The 15,714-nt window shown below is 39.1% G+C and overlaps 1 protein-coding gene and 1 long non-coding RNA gene across 2 annotated transcripts in view; one reads left to right on the top strand and one right to left on the bottom strand.

Annotated features, from left to right (window-relative positions):
* LOC110453163 overlaps window positions 1–2,815 on the bottom strand; it is a 32,661-nt gene extending 29,846 nt beyond the window's left edge. Inside the window, exon 1 of the mRNA XM_021502015.1 lies at window positions 2,768–2,815. The gene's annotated coding sequence lies outside the window, so the exon portion shown is untranslated. The remainder of the gene's footprint in view (window positions 1–2,767) is intronic.
* A 9,305-nt stretch (window positions 2,816–12,120) lies between these two features.
* Window positions 12,121–15,357, top strand: LOC110453137. Its single transcript, XR_002463257.1, has 3 exons — window positions 12,121–12,154; window positions 14,204–14,266; window positions 15,254–15,357. It is a non-coding gene; the product is annotated as an uncharacterized LOC110453137 (long non-coding RNA).
* The last annotated feature ends 357 nt before the right edge of the window (window positions 15,358–15,714 follow it).

Raw genomic sequence — 15,714 nt, 5'->3', positions numbered from 1 at the left:
ATTTTGTGAACACTTCGGGGAGCTTACGAGTAGTCAGGCGGTAATTAGCCACACTGCATTTCTTTTGCGACTTTGTCATCCAGTCTTTGGAACAGCAGGCTTTAATTGTTGACCATTTCTTGCTCCGAAAACAACTTCGTAATCCGAAATCCAGTTAAATTCGTCCAATATACTCTGTATTCTTCCTTTTCTCCATTTTGTTTTTATGTTTACCGACAACAACGTGGTTTCCCGCATTGAAGAGTTCCTATAAATACCGTAAATACGCAATTCGGCGCGCGCATGTGTTTGACAACGAATACTCTTTCTAATAACGTAGCCTTTGTCACTGTATCTGATAATTGAGGTTCGTAATTCTGGAGATAAGCGTGAGATCTTCTGCAGTTCTACCATTTGCCTAAGTGAATTGATAAACTGCGAGCGCATCCTAACCCAAAAAGACGGAGTAGACGATCGAACTAAACAGCCGGACGGAACAGCCGGACGGAAAAGCCGAACTAAACGACCAAATGAAATAATTGGACGATAGGGACGGTCGAAATAACCGAACGGAACTATTTAGCTGATACGAACGAAACAGACGGAACATACGAACGGTGCTCGAACGGTGAACGACCGCTTTCTAGACGCTAGACGACCGCTAACCGCACGCGAGCCGCACGCAGAACGAACTGAACCTAGGTGGATACTTGGGCGTAATTCTAACTGTATTAGATTTACATAATTTATAATACTCCCGGGTTCAGTATAATGGTATGATTTAATTATATTGCTGAAGTAAACGATTTTTTCTTATTTACATGCAAGATTTAAATATGTAAAAATGACGGTCCAGAATAAATAACTGAGGGAGGAGAACCTACTTATAGTAAATAGGATCGCATAACAAAACTATTTTTTAAATCGTTATGTTTCAACAGTTCATGTTTACACATGATGTTGACTTAGAATGTATGATCAACTTTTTTTCTATAAATAATTAATTTTCGACTTCAGATAGAATCGGAATACGCATTGAAAACTGAAAAAAGTCACCTGTTTACGTTGTAAAAATGACGCGTGCTGCCGATAACTACGACTTCTGTTTCGGACAAAAATAACTGATTAAGGAAAAGTTGTCTCAACATAAAAAAGGGTCCATTTACAAGTATGCTTTAATCTATGTAAAGTATTGAAAACATATAATTATCAAGTATCTCAACACGTTCCATATCTGACACATATTCTAAATGTACACGTAGTGGTTTTGCCAGAAATGTTTATAGTATGTGATGGCTAATATTACTTACTACGTGTTAGAGTATAAAGACAGTAAAAGTGGGAAAGAGAGTATACATGAATATATATAATGCATGGTATAGAAAAAGAAAAAAAATGTAAAAAAAAATCACAACGTTTTTCTCTTTTTTATACTTGTCAATGTATATGCACTTAATGAAAACAATTGAAAAGGGATAAAGAAAGGTTTGTCCCTTGGTTGAGGGAGCTGTTTGGCCCCGTTCCGTTCGTACCGGTAATAGATATTTCCTGATGTCAATAAATAATGCCGAGTTGCCAACAAATATTTCTTCATTGAAATTCTGAATATCGGCATGTGTGCAATTAACTTCTGATGATGAAGAATTACTGATTCAATAAGTTTCAACACGGAATTAGAAATCATATTACTTGGTTTCATAGTGCGGTAAGAAGTTGCAGTTGCCTGACGGCCCCTCTCTTGGGGCCCCTTTGGATCTCGTTCAGACCATCTGTGTTTATACTGCCTCGTTTCAAAACCGCCAGGCGCTATTTTTAACAGGGCTTTCCCGAACAATTCAAGTGGTCAAACTGGACATTTGGAACGGACTATGACTATTGGGATAGCAAGGTAACATAAGTGTAAGTGCATACAACACATACATTCATTAAAAAAAATATAGCTCTTCACGTGATGTTCCTTTAAGAGTCATTATTTTGATTACAATATGGGTTTTTTTGCAGTATAATATAATTTCCTATAGCATACCAGTGGCGGAGCCAGATACCTATCTGGGATGGTTTAAAAATGTCCAGGTGGGGGGAGTTCAATGTGGGGGGAAATTGAGGTACAATGTACAGCATACCTGAAATTCATTTAATGTTAATTTTATCCAAACTGAGGAATTTAAACCAATTATTCAATTTATACCACATAACTAAATGTATGTTTCCCAAATTTCTGTGCAGAATGCACATGAATGTATCAATATCACTAAACATGGGACTTACACGTCTCTAGTTTCTCCTGCATCGATGATAGTTTTGGGATAATTCTGGGGCTAATAAGTCACCAATTCATGATCACTGTATTGGTTGTTTTGATAGTGGAATGTGGGATAAAATATGAAATATATGGTTGTTGTCGATAGCTGTGACTTGAAATAACTATTTCATAAAGCAAGCAAATATTGAATCGATTGAATTGATGCAGCATTCAATCAAACCTGAGTGTCAGTTGTATATCTTGAATTCGTTTAGTTTTAGCCTGGGGCCGAACTTGCCCCAGTCTCCCCTTTCAGCTGCGTCAAATATACCCTATATATAAATCCCTATAATATGATGACAGAAAATATGATTTTAATTGTTTGCCAATTCCTAAGAGCGAAAAATTGTGGCTAAATGAAGTTTTATGTTTTGAGTTTGGGCAACACACCCCGAACTAATGTCCTCTATCCGCCCCTGAAATACATGTACGTTACTATTTTGTACCTATCTATATCTCTTCCAGAAACACAATCATGTTGCTTACCTTGTACGAGTGTGACGTGTAACTCACCATACGCAAACAAAGAGTAAAGGATTATGGGTAAATTTATGAAATACTTGGAAACCAGTCTGTTTGTTTCGGTTTCGGTTTCGGTATCTGGCATGTAACACATTACGTGATATGATAGTTTCATCATGATAATAGGAAGAGAATAATGTCGACTAAATTATGCGTACTGATAATATATCAACTTGATCAATATCATGTTTCATTTGATATTTCTAACTTTTTTCAATTTATCAAGACTTTTGTTTCTCAATCAAAGAAAGATAACTCTTTCATTATTAATTCATAAACTATATTGTATTACCAGGGGTGTAACTTAAAAAGTGAATATTAATAGTTATCTCCCTATTGAACTACAAGTACAATCTTTGATTAACACATTTTCAATTATTTTACCGGATGTGGAGCGTCATTTAGTACGGAAGCCCATTGGTGCCAAATGGAATCTAAAAAAAATAAATGTATATGATGCCAGGTTGAGCCCATCTTTACAGATACAGATTCTTCAGATAACAACATCATACATGTGCATTGGTATGGCTGCTATGGCAACTATATGCATTTTTCAGAACTAACTTTACCACTGATATTTACTTCGGCCCCAGTCCCCATATATCAAACAGTACTGTTTAAATTTGATTTATTGTTGCTATTATTTAGTAAGAAAATAAGGCAAAAAGCATCTTATCCCATCTGGATTTATAACGTGCATCCCCTCTGGATTTGTAACGTGCATAATATGATGTATGATAATAAACTTTCAGACAATACATGACAGCCGTAATAGCTTCATTGGTAGCGTCGTCTGTCGTTTGATTTTGAGATCACGGGCTCCACTCCGCCCAGCAATAGCCACTATTTTGATGTTTTTCTGTTGACTGTATTCTTTGTCTTGACATTATTTATTTGTTGTCACTTGGATCAAAAGAATGCGTAGCGTCCATAGAAAAAAAGTCCGGGCTTACACATAAAACTATCTGTGTAAACCAAATGAACAAAAGATGGCATTATGCAGTCAAGATGATAACATTATTGTATTAAATCATTAAAATGTAACTAAATACGTATAATACTATGACATCCTTTCCAGATTCAATCTTCATTTATTACTTCCAATCCAGTTTTTCATGAGTTACATCAATTTACAAAATGAAGAAAGCAGCCAATACTTCACTAGTCAAAATAGTCAAAAACCCTATCATAAATTGTCTGTCTTGAACACAAAGCCATATTCTCTGGTAGAATATCAAGGTTAAATGTACCCTTTTTCATTGTCTGAAGGATGTTCCGTTGTACAAATTTTACGGCATAAAAAAGAGCTAATTTTATGAAATAAGGCCACCCCAAAACTGTCCTTATCTGGCCGTATAATGCACTAATGTAGGTAAAGTTAACCCGTGTCTAGAAATTTGAAATACATTTATCATATTTATATGGTGAATTGAGAATTATTTCCAAGTAAACCTCGTTGGAAGGGATTTATAATTCCACGGGGGGAAAAAAACCAACAACAAAACTGCATTGTTTTCTATATGTTTCTAAACGATCAACAGATACTTTGCTTGGTTAAGATAAAAACTCAAAATATTCGTCCATATTTTGTAAAGTGATGAAAACATATTTTGACCGTTCCTTCTAGTTTTTGCAAGATATATCGCATATATTGACATCTTCTTCAATTTAAACGGCCTATCTATGCTTACAAATAAAAATATTTTGCCATGGATGAATAGTCGTCAGTTACTTTCAAATATTTCATTATTTCAGAGTGGCCATGGAACCAGAATTAGTCGACTTTTTAGTGACTATAGACTGTAAAGATGCTATTCCCAAGATGGAAGAAGAAAAGGTATGTAAGAGTAATGATATGTACAGGTTAGGACTGTATGTACAAGACACGCGGGACTATAGGTTCATGTATAGGGGCCAAATTTACACATTAACGGACTATAGGTACACGTGAGGGAAACATGTACACGTGTAGTGCCTGAGGGACTATATAAACAGGTGTAGTTCAACATATACACGTGTACTGGCAATGGGTGCAAGTGTTTGGAATAAATTTACATTTGCATGGCATTGTCACTATATAGGCTATTTGAGAGCTNTACATATACACGTGTACTGGCAATGGGTGCAAGTGTTTGGAATATATTTACATTTGCATGGCATTGTCACTATATAGGCTATTTGAGAGCTGTGTCGTAGATGTGACTTTAATTACCATGCAACACGAGACATAATTATTTGCGTATAAATAACAACAGCTACAATATAAAATGTAAATAAATTTAAACATGACGGCTGCTGAAATATCGTTGGGCATTGTGATTAATGTGAGACATGGCAATGTATTGTGTGCAATATCGTAAAAAAAATGCACAGCCGTTATATAACCATTGCCGGCAATGCAAACGATTAGAACACTCGTGCAATTCATCAGAAATATCGTCTGACTTTGTTACACTGCACTGATAAACAAATGTCTAAAATACACATATGCTATAGACCCACTGACGCATATGCTATACAGTACACATAAACATACACAAGGTGTATTTTAGAAGTTTGTAACGAACCCCTGTGCTCCGTCGCAAGATCACTCACTTCAAACGCCATCAATATCGATATCACGCGTCTCGCAGCAACGGTTTTCTCAGTGTCTGACGACATGTCAAATAAAAAGTCTGTTGTAGAATCTACCGAATGTATTCGGAATACCATAGATCTACAATCTACATAAATTCGGTCTTTTCTCCCTGCTCATTTAACTTCCAAAAATAGCTCCCACGTGCACATGGATTCACGGTGTTCACTGTATTTATCCATGCGCGAAATTTGTTCTCGGGGAAAATCGAAACAATTTCAAGTCTAACTTTCACCTCATATTTCTTTCACTGTATAGACATATCATAGGCAATTGTACTTATACTGTATTGTTGAACAAAATTTAGATGTTTGTCAAAATTTTCAAAGTACTACTATGTTTGTCTGTCATTTTTTTTTTCAATTCACGTTTAAACATACTTTATTGCCAAAGAATGCAAAAGGATTGGACACAAGTAGCATGGACATTATTGACGCCCTTTCCCTTCCTTATTAGATAAGTAATTGTATGCAATATTATAGGATGGCTTTAATTATTAGAATAATTAAATATCTATTATTAAGATATATATATAGAGAGAGAGATTTTTTATGTATAAATTATAGTTTTGTTCCAGGGGCAGGGGTAGGGACTGCATGTACACGTTAAGTGACTAATATACGGGAGGGGCCTATATATACACGTATAGTGACTAATACACGGGAAGGGACTACATGTACACGTATATTAACTAATATAAGGGAAGGGACTACATTTACACGTTAAGTGACTAATACACGGGTAGGGACTACATGCACACGCGTAGTGACTAATACACGGGTAGGGACCACATATTCACGTGTAGTGACTTATACACGGGTAGGGACTACATGTACACATGTAGTGACTAATACACGGGTAGGGACTACATGTACACGTGTAGTGACTTATACACGGGTAGGGACTACATGTACACGTGTTGTGACTAATACAAGGGTGGGGACCACATGTACACGTATAGTGACTAATTCACGGGTAGGGACTACATGTACACGTATAATGACTAATACACGAGAAGGGACTACATGTACACGTGTTGTGACTAGTACAAGGGTGGGGACCACATGTACACGTATAGTGCCTAATACACGGGTAGGGACTAATACACGGGAAGGGACTACATGTACACGTGTAGTGACTAATACATGGGAAGGGACTATATGTACACGTGTAGTGACTAATACACGAGAAGGGACTACATGTACACGTGTTGTGACTAATACAAGGGTGGGGACCACATGTACACGTGTAGTGACTAATACACGGGTAGGGACTACCTGTACACGTGTAGTGACTAATACATGGGAAGGGACTACATGTACAGGTATAGTGACTAATACACGGGAAGGGACTACATGTGCACGTATAGTGACTTATACACGGGTAGGGACTACATGTACACGTGTAGTGACTAATACGTGGGAAGGGACTACATGTACACGTGTAGTGACTAATACACGAGAAGGGACTACATGTACACGTGTTGTGACTAGTACAAGGGTGGGGACCACATGTACACGTATAGTGCCTAATACACGGGTAGGGACTAATACACGGGAAGGGACTACATGTACACGTATAGTGACTAATACACGGGAAGGGTCTACATGTAGACATGTAGTGACTAATACACGGGTAGGGACCACATGTACACGCGTAGTGACTAATACAAGGGTAGGGACTACATGTACACGTGTAGTGACTAATACACGAGAAGGGACAACATGAACACGTGTTGTGACTAATACAAGGGTGGGGACCACATGTACACGTATAGTGCCTAATACACGGGTAGGGACTAATACACGGGAAGGGACTACATGTACACGCGTAGTGACTAATACAAGGGTAGGGACTACATGTACACGTGTAGTGACTAATACGTGGGAAGGGACTACATGTACACGTGTAGTGACTAATACGTGGGAAGGGACTACATGTACACGTGTAGTGACTAATACGTGGGAAGGGACTACATGTACACGTGTAGTGACTAATACGTGGGAAGGGACTACATGTACACGTGTAGTGACTAATACAAGGGTGGGGACCACATGTACACGTATAGTGACTACTACACGGGTAGGGACTACTGCACGGGAAGGGACTACATGTACACGTGTAGTGAATAATACATGGGAAGGGACTATATGTACACGTGTAGTGACTAATACACGAGAAGGGACAACATGAACACGTGTTGTGACTAATACAAGGGTGGGGACCACATGTACACGTGTAGTGACTAATACACGGGTAGGGACTACATGTACAGGTATAGTGACTAATACACGGGAAGGGACTACATGTACACGTGTTGTGACTAATACAAGAGTGGGGACTACATGTACACGTGTTGTGACTAATACAAGGGTGGGGACCACATGTACACGTATAGTGACTAATATACGGGTAGGGACTACATGTACACGCGTAGTGGCTAATACAAGGGTAGGGACTACATGTACACGTGTAGTGACTTATAAACGGGTAGGGACGACATGTACACGTGTAGTGACTAATACACGGGAAGGGACTACATGAACACGTGTTGTGACTAATACACGGGAAGGGACTACATGTACCCGTGTAGTGACTCATACACGGGTAGGGACTACATGTACACGTGTAGTGACTTATAAACGGGTAGGGACGACATGTACACGTGTAGTGACTAATACACGGGTAGGGACTACATGTACACGTATAGTGACTAATACACGGGTAGGGACTACATGAACACGTGTTGTGACTAATACACGGGAAGGGACTACATGTACACGTGTAGTGACTCATACATGGGTGGGGACCACATGTACACGTACAGTGACTAATACAAGGGTAGGGACTACATGTAAACGTGTAGTGACTAATACACGTGTAGTGACTAATACAAGGGTAGGGACCACATGTACACGTATAGTGACTAATTCACGGGTAGGGACTAATACACGGGAAGGGACTACATGAACACGTGTTGTGACTAATACACGGGAAGGGACTACAAGTACACGTGTAGTGACTTATACACGGGTAGGGACTACATGAACACGTGTAGTGACTAATACACGGGAAGGGACTACAGGTACACGTGTAGTGACTAATACAAGGGTAGGGACTACATGTAAACGTGTAGTGACTAATACACGTGTAGTGACTAATACAAGGGTGCGGACCACATGTACACGGATAGTGACTAATACACGGGTAGGGACTAATACACGGGAAGGGACTACATGAACACGTGTAGTGACTAATACACGGGAAGGGACTACATGAACACGTGTTGTGACTAATACACGGGAAGGGACTACAAGTACACGTGTAGTGACTTATACACGGGTAGGGGCTACATGTACACGTGTAGTGACTAATATACGGGTAGGGACTACATGTACACGTATAGTGACTAATACATGGGAAGACTACAGGAACACGTGTTGTGACTAATACACGGGAAGGGACTACATGTACACGTATAGTGACTAATTCACGGGTAGGGACTAATACACGGGAAGGGACTACATGAACACGTGTAGTGACTAATACACGGGAAGGGACTACATGAACACGTGTTGTGACTAATACACGGGAAGGGACTACAGGTACACGTGTAGTGACTAATACAAGGGTGCGGACCACATGTACACGTATAGTGACTAATACCCGTGTAGGGACTAATACACGGGAAGGGACTACATGTACCCGTGTAGTGACTCATACACGGGTAGGGACTACATGTACACACGGGTAGGGACTACATGAACACGTATAGTGACTAATACACGGGTAGTGACTAATACACGGGTAGGGACTAATACACGGGAAGGGACTACATGTACACCCGTAGTGACTAATACACGGGAAGGGACTACATGAACACGTGTTGTGACTAATACACGGGAAGGGACTACAAGTACACGTGTAGTGACTTATACACGGGTAGGGGCTACATGTACACGTGTAGTGACTAATACACGTGTAGTGACTAATACAAGGGTGCGGACCACATGTACACGTATAGTGACTAATTCACGGGTAGGGACTAATACACGGGAAGGGACTACATGTACACGTGTAGTTACTAATACAAGGGTGGGGACCACATGTACGCGGATAGTGACTAATACACGGGTAGGGACTACCTGTACACGTGTAGTGACTAATACATGGGAAGGGACTACATGTACACGTATAGTGACTAATACACGGATCGGGACTACATGTTCACGTATAGTGACTAATACACGGGTAGGCACTACATGTACACGCGTAGTGACTAATACGCGGGTAGGGACTACATGTACACGTATATTGACTAATACACGGGAAGGGACTACATGAACACGTGTAGTGACTAATACACGGGAAGGGGCTACATGTACACGCGTAGTGACTAATACGCGGGTAGGGACTACATGTACACGTATAGTGACTAATACACCGGTAGGGACTACATGTTCACGTATAGTGACTAATACACGGGTAGGGACTAATACACGGGAAGGGACTACATGAACACGTGTAGTGACTAATACACGGGAAGGGACTACAGGTACACGTGTAGTGACTAATACAAGGGTAGGGACCACATGTGCACGTGTAGTGACTAATACACGGGAAGGGGCTACATGTACACGCGTAGTGACTAATACGCGGGTAGGGACTACATGTACACGTATAGCGACTAATACACGGGTAGGGACTACATGAACACGTATAGTGACTAATACACGGGTAGGGACCACATGTACATGTATAGTGACTAATACAACGGTGGGGACCACATGTACACGTATAGTGACTAATACACGGGTAGGGACCACATGTACATGTATAGTGACTAATACAACGGTGGGGACCACATGTACACGTATACTGACTAATACACGGGTAGGGACTACATGTACACGGGTAGTGACTAATACACGGGTAGGGACTACATGTACACGTGTTGTGACTAATACGCGGGTAGGGAACGTGTAGTGACTAATACACGGGTAGGGACTAATACGCGGGTAGGGACCACATGTACACGTATAGTGACTAATACATGGGAAGGGACTACATGTACACGTGTAGTGACTAATACACGGGTAGGGACTACATGTACACGTGTTGTGACTAATACGCGGGTAGGGACCACATGTACACGTATAGTGACTAATACATGGGAAGGGACTACATGTACACGTGTAGTGAGTAATATACGGGTAGGGACTACATGTACACGTATAGTGACTAATACACGGGCAGGGACTACATGTACACGTGTAGGTACTAATACACGGGAAGGGACTACATGGACACGTGATGTGACTAATACACGGGGTGGGACCACATGTACACGTATAGTGAATAATACACGGGTAGGGACCACATGTACAGGTATATTGACTAATACACGGGAAGGGACTACATGGACACGTGATGTGACTAATACACGGGGTGGGACCACATGTACACGTATAGTGACTAATACACGGGTATGGACAACATGTACACGTATTGTGACTAATACACGGGTATGGACCACATGTACACGTGTAGCTACTAATACACGGGAAGGGACTACATGTATGTACACGAGTGACTGAAGGTGTAGTGAATATAAATACCCATGAATGGATTTAATGTACACTTGGATAGAACTGAAAAGAATATATTGATTTGAATGAAGATGTGATTGATTTATCTGAAAGAAATATTTTTGTAACTCATATAAGAAATGAGAATTTGGGCGACAGATGACAATATGGTTTTCTGGAATAGCAACGATGATAAACGACAAAAAGGTAAATTAAGAAATGTTTAATTCACAAAATATACTCAGTGTAACATCAAGGCCATCATTGGAAATAACAGCTTATGTAAAACACAAATGTTTAATGTGATTCAGTAAATAAACCTTATGCATCATATTGACAGATATTTTGGCATAAACAACGGGGGAAACCCCTATTTATATTATTTTGATTTTCTTTAAAGTATAGACCTTTATGATTCGATTGCTTTCACATTTTTCCTTAACACAAAATTTACACATATATTTAGTACATTTGTTTCAGTTGTCATTACTGGTGATTAATCAGATGAAAGAGTCTGACTTGGCGCCATTCATTCGCCGATATGGAGACAGGGCTAGATTTAAACTGTTTATGGAAGAGGAGTTGAAGAAAAAGAGAAAAGCAAGCCAAGGATCTCCTGGTAACTGTAGATCCACTCTTGTCAAGAGTTTACGTGCTAAGTTGGGCATCTCTAAAGACAAAGAAACAAAAGCCACACAATGATACGCCATCATCTAGTGACGATAGTGATACCGTACTTCCAAAACTAAAATGACGTAAGAAAGGAATGGCGAGAAAAGGCAATAAGAATGCACTTCGAGACAAACGGAAGCTTGAACTTGAGGCTGGATCCATCAAGGGAAACAGGTGAGGACAGCCAAGGATGGAGGAACTCGGAAAGTGGAACTTCTCTGAAGAAGTAAGACAGAAGATATACTTGCGGATGCATTTCCCAATAATATGTCCGCAATGGGTCGACTCAGCGAGTTTGATTAAACACTTACAGATTCCTCCCGACGTGAAATTGGCGAGGAAACCCTTGATGAATTATATGATGTCTGTAAGATTCCTTTGATAATATTGTACTTGATAATGAATTCAAAAATGCCAAAAACAAACGACAGTCCTCCCACTGACGAACAGGATACGGTAAGTGATGTTTTGTACGATTGATAAATTATACTGATAATATTTCAACTTGATAAAATGTGTACCTTTCACACTAGGGCAGACATCAATATCCATTTTTGGATTTAACCAATGACAAAACAGATTGCAACGCCAATAAAAATGGCAAGAATCATACAATGTACATAAGTAGATGTATCACTTGCACCCGCATTCAACATGATATTAAATATGTCAAGCATCGTAATTTCAAGCCAAAATTCGGAATTCTTCATGTTATAACAGGGTTTGCAATGTATCAACATGGAAGAATAAAAGGCATTGTTACCGTTAAAAAAACGTGAAATTTACGTACATTTGCAATTTGTGCAGATACGTTATGAAAAATGTTTGTTAAACGGAACAGGGAATTTGTTTGTTGGGACAAAATAAACCAATAACATGATTTAGTGTTTTTAGTTTTTTTTCCATTTTTTTTTTACATTCCAAAGTATTGCATAATACTGTAATTGTGACCGAAGCCATTGCAGAAGGAACCGTAACTAGTAACTTCAACCGCATTCCGAATAAAGTCAGTGTAAATCGGAGAATGGGAATACACCTATCATTCCTCGATTTCCAACAACCAGAAGCCAGTATACGGCGGCGATTTTGTCAAAACGGAAAACGGATGTGGCAGTTGAGTGCGTTGTTGGACGCTCACTGTCCTGTAGATTTTTTTTCTCGAGAAGCAAAGCAACGGACAGGACTGTGCTGTAATGGTTATGTCCTTGTGCAAACCTTGTACCTGTCGTATACCACCCTGATTGCTCTGGATGGTATACGACAGGTCTCCCGTATATCGATCAGTGAGGTAGCTACAAGCTACTATACAGGAAGAACCTGCCTCAAAATGGCCCAGGCTATTCATAGGGCGGCAAACCCAACAAACAAATAATCGTAGGGTAAAAATACACTTTAACAGTTTTAATGTTTTAATGCAATGGGTCAGTATCCTCATTTCAACCCATGAGATAACATTATTGGGCAGTTATCTTTTTTTTTAAAAGGAAGCGAATGCCGCGGTTGAGTTCGTAGTGCAAAATTGCGTCTACATAGCAAAGAAATCTGATTGAAATCGGACAATATCTGATTTCTTATTAATAAGAACCAAGCATACGGCGCCATTTTGTCAAATGAGAAAATAGATGTCACGGAAGAGTTTGCAGTTCAAAAATACACCAACATTTCAAATTTGAGCGAGATTAAACAATATCTTATTTCGACCAATCGGAAGCCAGTGTTTGGCGGTCATGCTTTTGTTTGTTTTGTTTTTGTTTGCCAGATTCCGTCAAAACATTGACGTTGAACCTGATCATGGCAATGGCCATTGCCTAAATCCGTTGTAGCCGACAGAGTAACTAATCAAGGCGCTTGAATTATAAATGTTCGGTATTTTCCCTGATTTTTTATGTCATATAGTCCTACATCATAACCAAGTTCCTGCCGACAAATCGATGCATATGCACATTTGACGTTGCACAACAACCAACATTATACCTTTGGTATATATAGAAAATGTAATAAAAGTAAAATGTAATGACTTCCCGTTAACTATAGTTAATATATCACAAGCACAACAGAATATCCAATATTTCCATGTATGCGTACCAGTGAAAATATTCAAGTATTCTGCCAAATCGTAAAATATAAACAATGTAAATAAAGTTCAGGTGCTGACCAGAAATTAATTTATTATGCAATTGCTATCTTATTTTGATAAAGATCAGTATTGGTTATTAAAATGTAGAAAAGTACATTACTCTGGTGCATTGTTGCGTGCAAGACGATTACAGGTATGACAGATATATTCAAATATCTATTTTTAGTGTAGTACCGTGTGAGTGTGCATGTTTCGGGGTATCAAGTGGCCGCGGGGGCCATTTATGTCTAACAGACATTTTCTAATATTTTTTTTTATTTTTTTTGTAAAAGTATGATATTATTTGTTTCAAAGTCACTTTTAAGCTTGAGTCTCTGACATCGTTGCCCTCACCACAGACTGCATTGTCATATTCATCTATTTTCCAGCCAACATCGCCAGATGCATCTACTTCCTAACCAATATTGCTGAATGTACCACATACATTGCAAGTAAGAATCTAATCTAACCAATGGATGCTGCCTATTTAACTGGCAACGAAAGTGTATGTCGGATTGCTTACTGCGTTTTGTATTGTCTTTAAAATCGTATTCAATTTAACGAAATCTTTGTTCTGTCGTTGATAATTTTAAAACCCTAATCGAAGATGCCAGATTTCGATGAATATTGCCTATCATACACGTGTACTAATTACCCATGTTCTTTGCTAGATTAACATTTTGCCAGTGATGTGCATATTTGTTGAGTCTGCTTTAATCAGATTAACTGAAGAACTGTTTAAGTGAAACTTGCCTTATTTTAAGCCCATTATCTGAAGATGGTGGGCTATTCAAATCAACCTTCGTCCTTGGTCCATCGTCATTCCGCCCGTTTGTCGACTGTCCATAATCAATCTTTGTTATCGCTATTTCTCAGAAATCATTTTGATTGATCTATCTAAACTTTACATGTAGATCCCACTTAGTCACACACGGCCATTTTGAATTTTGGCATTAGACGTTTGTTATCGCTATTTCTCATAAAGTTCTTATGGATCTTTTTCAAAGATTATATGAAGGTTCCCCTGTGTCCCAATTCGTGCATGTTGTATTTTGTGACTGATCGAAGAAGAAGATGGGGTACAGGCGCCCATTTTTACTTTTGACAGTTGAAGTGTGTTATCACCATTCCTCTAGATTCTTCTTAGGTCTTTCTTAGATTTATATGAAAGTTTTCCTTGTGATCAGATTATCAGGAGGAAATGAGGAAAGACGTAAAAGAAGATAAACGACCAGTCTTACATAGAACCAATAAATACCATTCAATAAGCGACGCCAATATCTCTGTGGGATCTCTAGTTAAAGAATTGATATCATTATAGTATGTTTTTGGTGACGTAAGGTTCTTTGTCTATAGCATACGAAATAACGCCATATTGCTCAACTCGAGAAAAGCAAATAATTTGAATTCTTTAACTATTAACTTTGCATATCATGCAGGATGTCACAACAAGGATTATTTGTACAGAATTCGGACGGACCTCCACAACCAATTTCTGTTTGCACTGCGAGCAGGACCGAGCGTTCCACGCATCTCTCACTGCCGACCAGTTACGTATACACAATACGGATATTCAACCTCGATACTCCAGGGGTTACGATCACGTTCCTCGGTTATTCAACCAACGAATTTGATTTTTTTTTCTATTCATATATAAAGGTTCGTGTTATTTGAGGAAATTTTGAAACATAAATATATGAAACTGATCAACAGCCAAATAGATTAGCATCAAGTCAAGTGCCAGGACTGTTTTAAATAATTAATATTTTATGAAAATAAAATGGTAGCAGTAGTGCTCAGGCAGTTGAGGTTATGTTCTCTGACTGCCTCTGCTGCTAGGAAGGGATATGAAAGGGCGTTGCCACACCAAATGAGAAGATTCCATGTCTCCATGACGACC

Source organism: Mizuhopecten yessoensis, unplaced genomic scaffold (assembly GCF_002113885.1).
Source record: "Mizuhopecten yessoensis strain PY_sf001 unplaced genomic scaffold, ASM211388v2 scaffold7147, whole genome shotgun sequence".
In the NCBI taxonomy this organism is placed as follows: Eukaryota; Metazoa; Mollusca; class Bivalvia; order Pectinida; family Pectinidae; genus Mizuhopecten; species Mizuhopecten yessoensis.
Note: the sequence above shows the minus strand (reverse complement) of the source record. Positions and strands in the feature narration are given on the sequence as shown.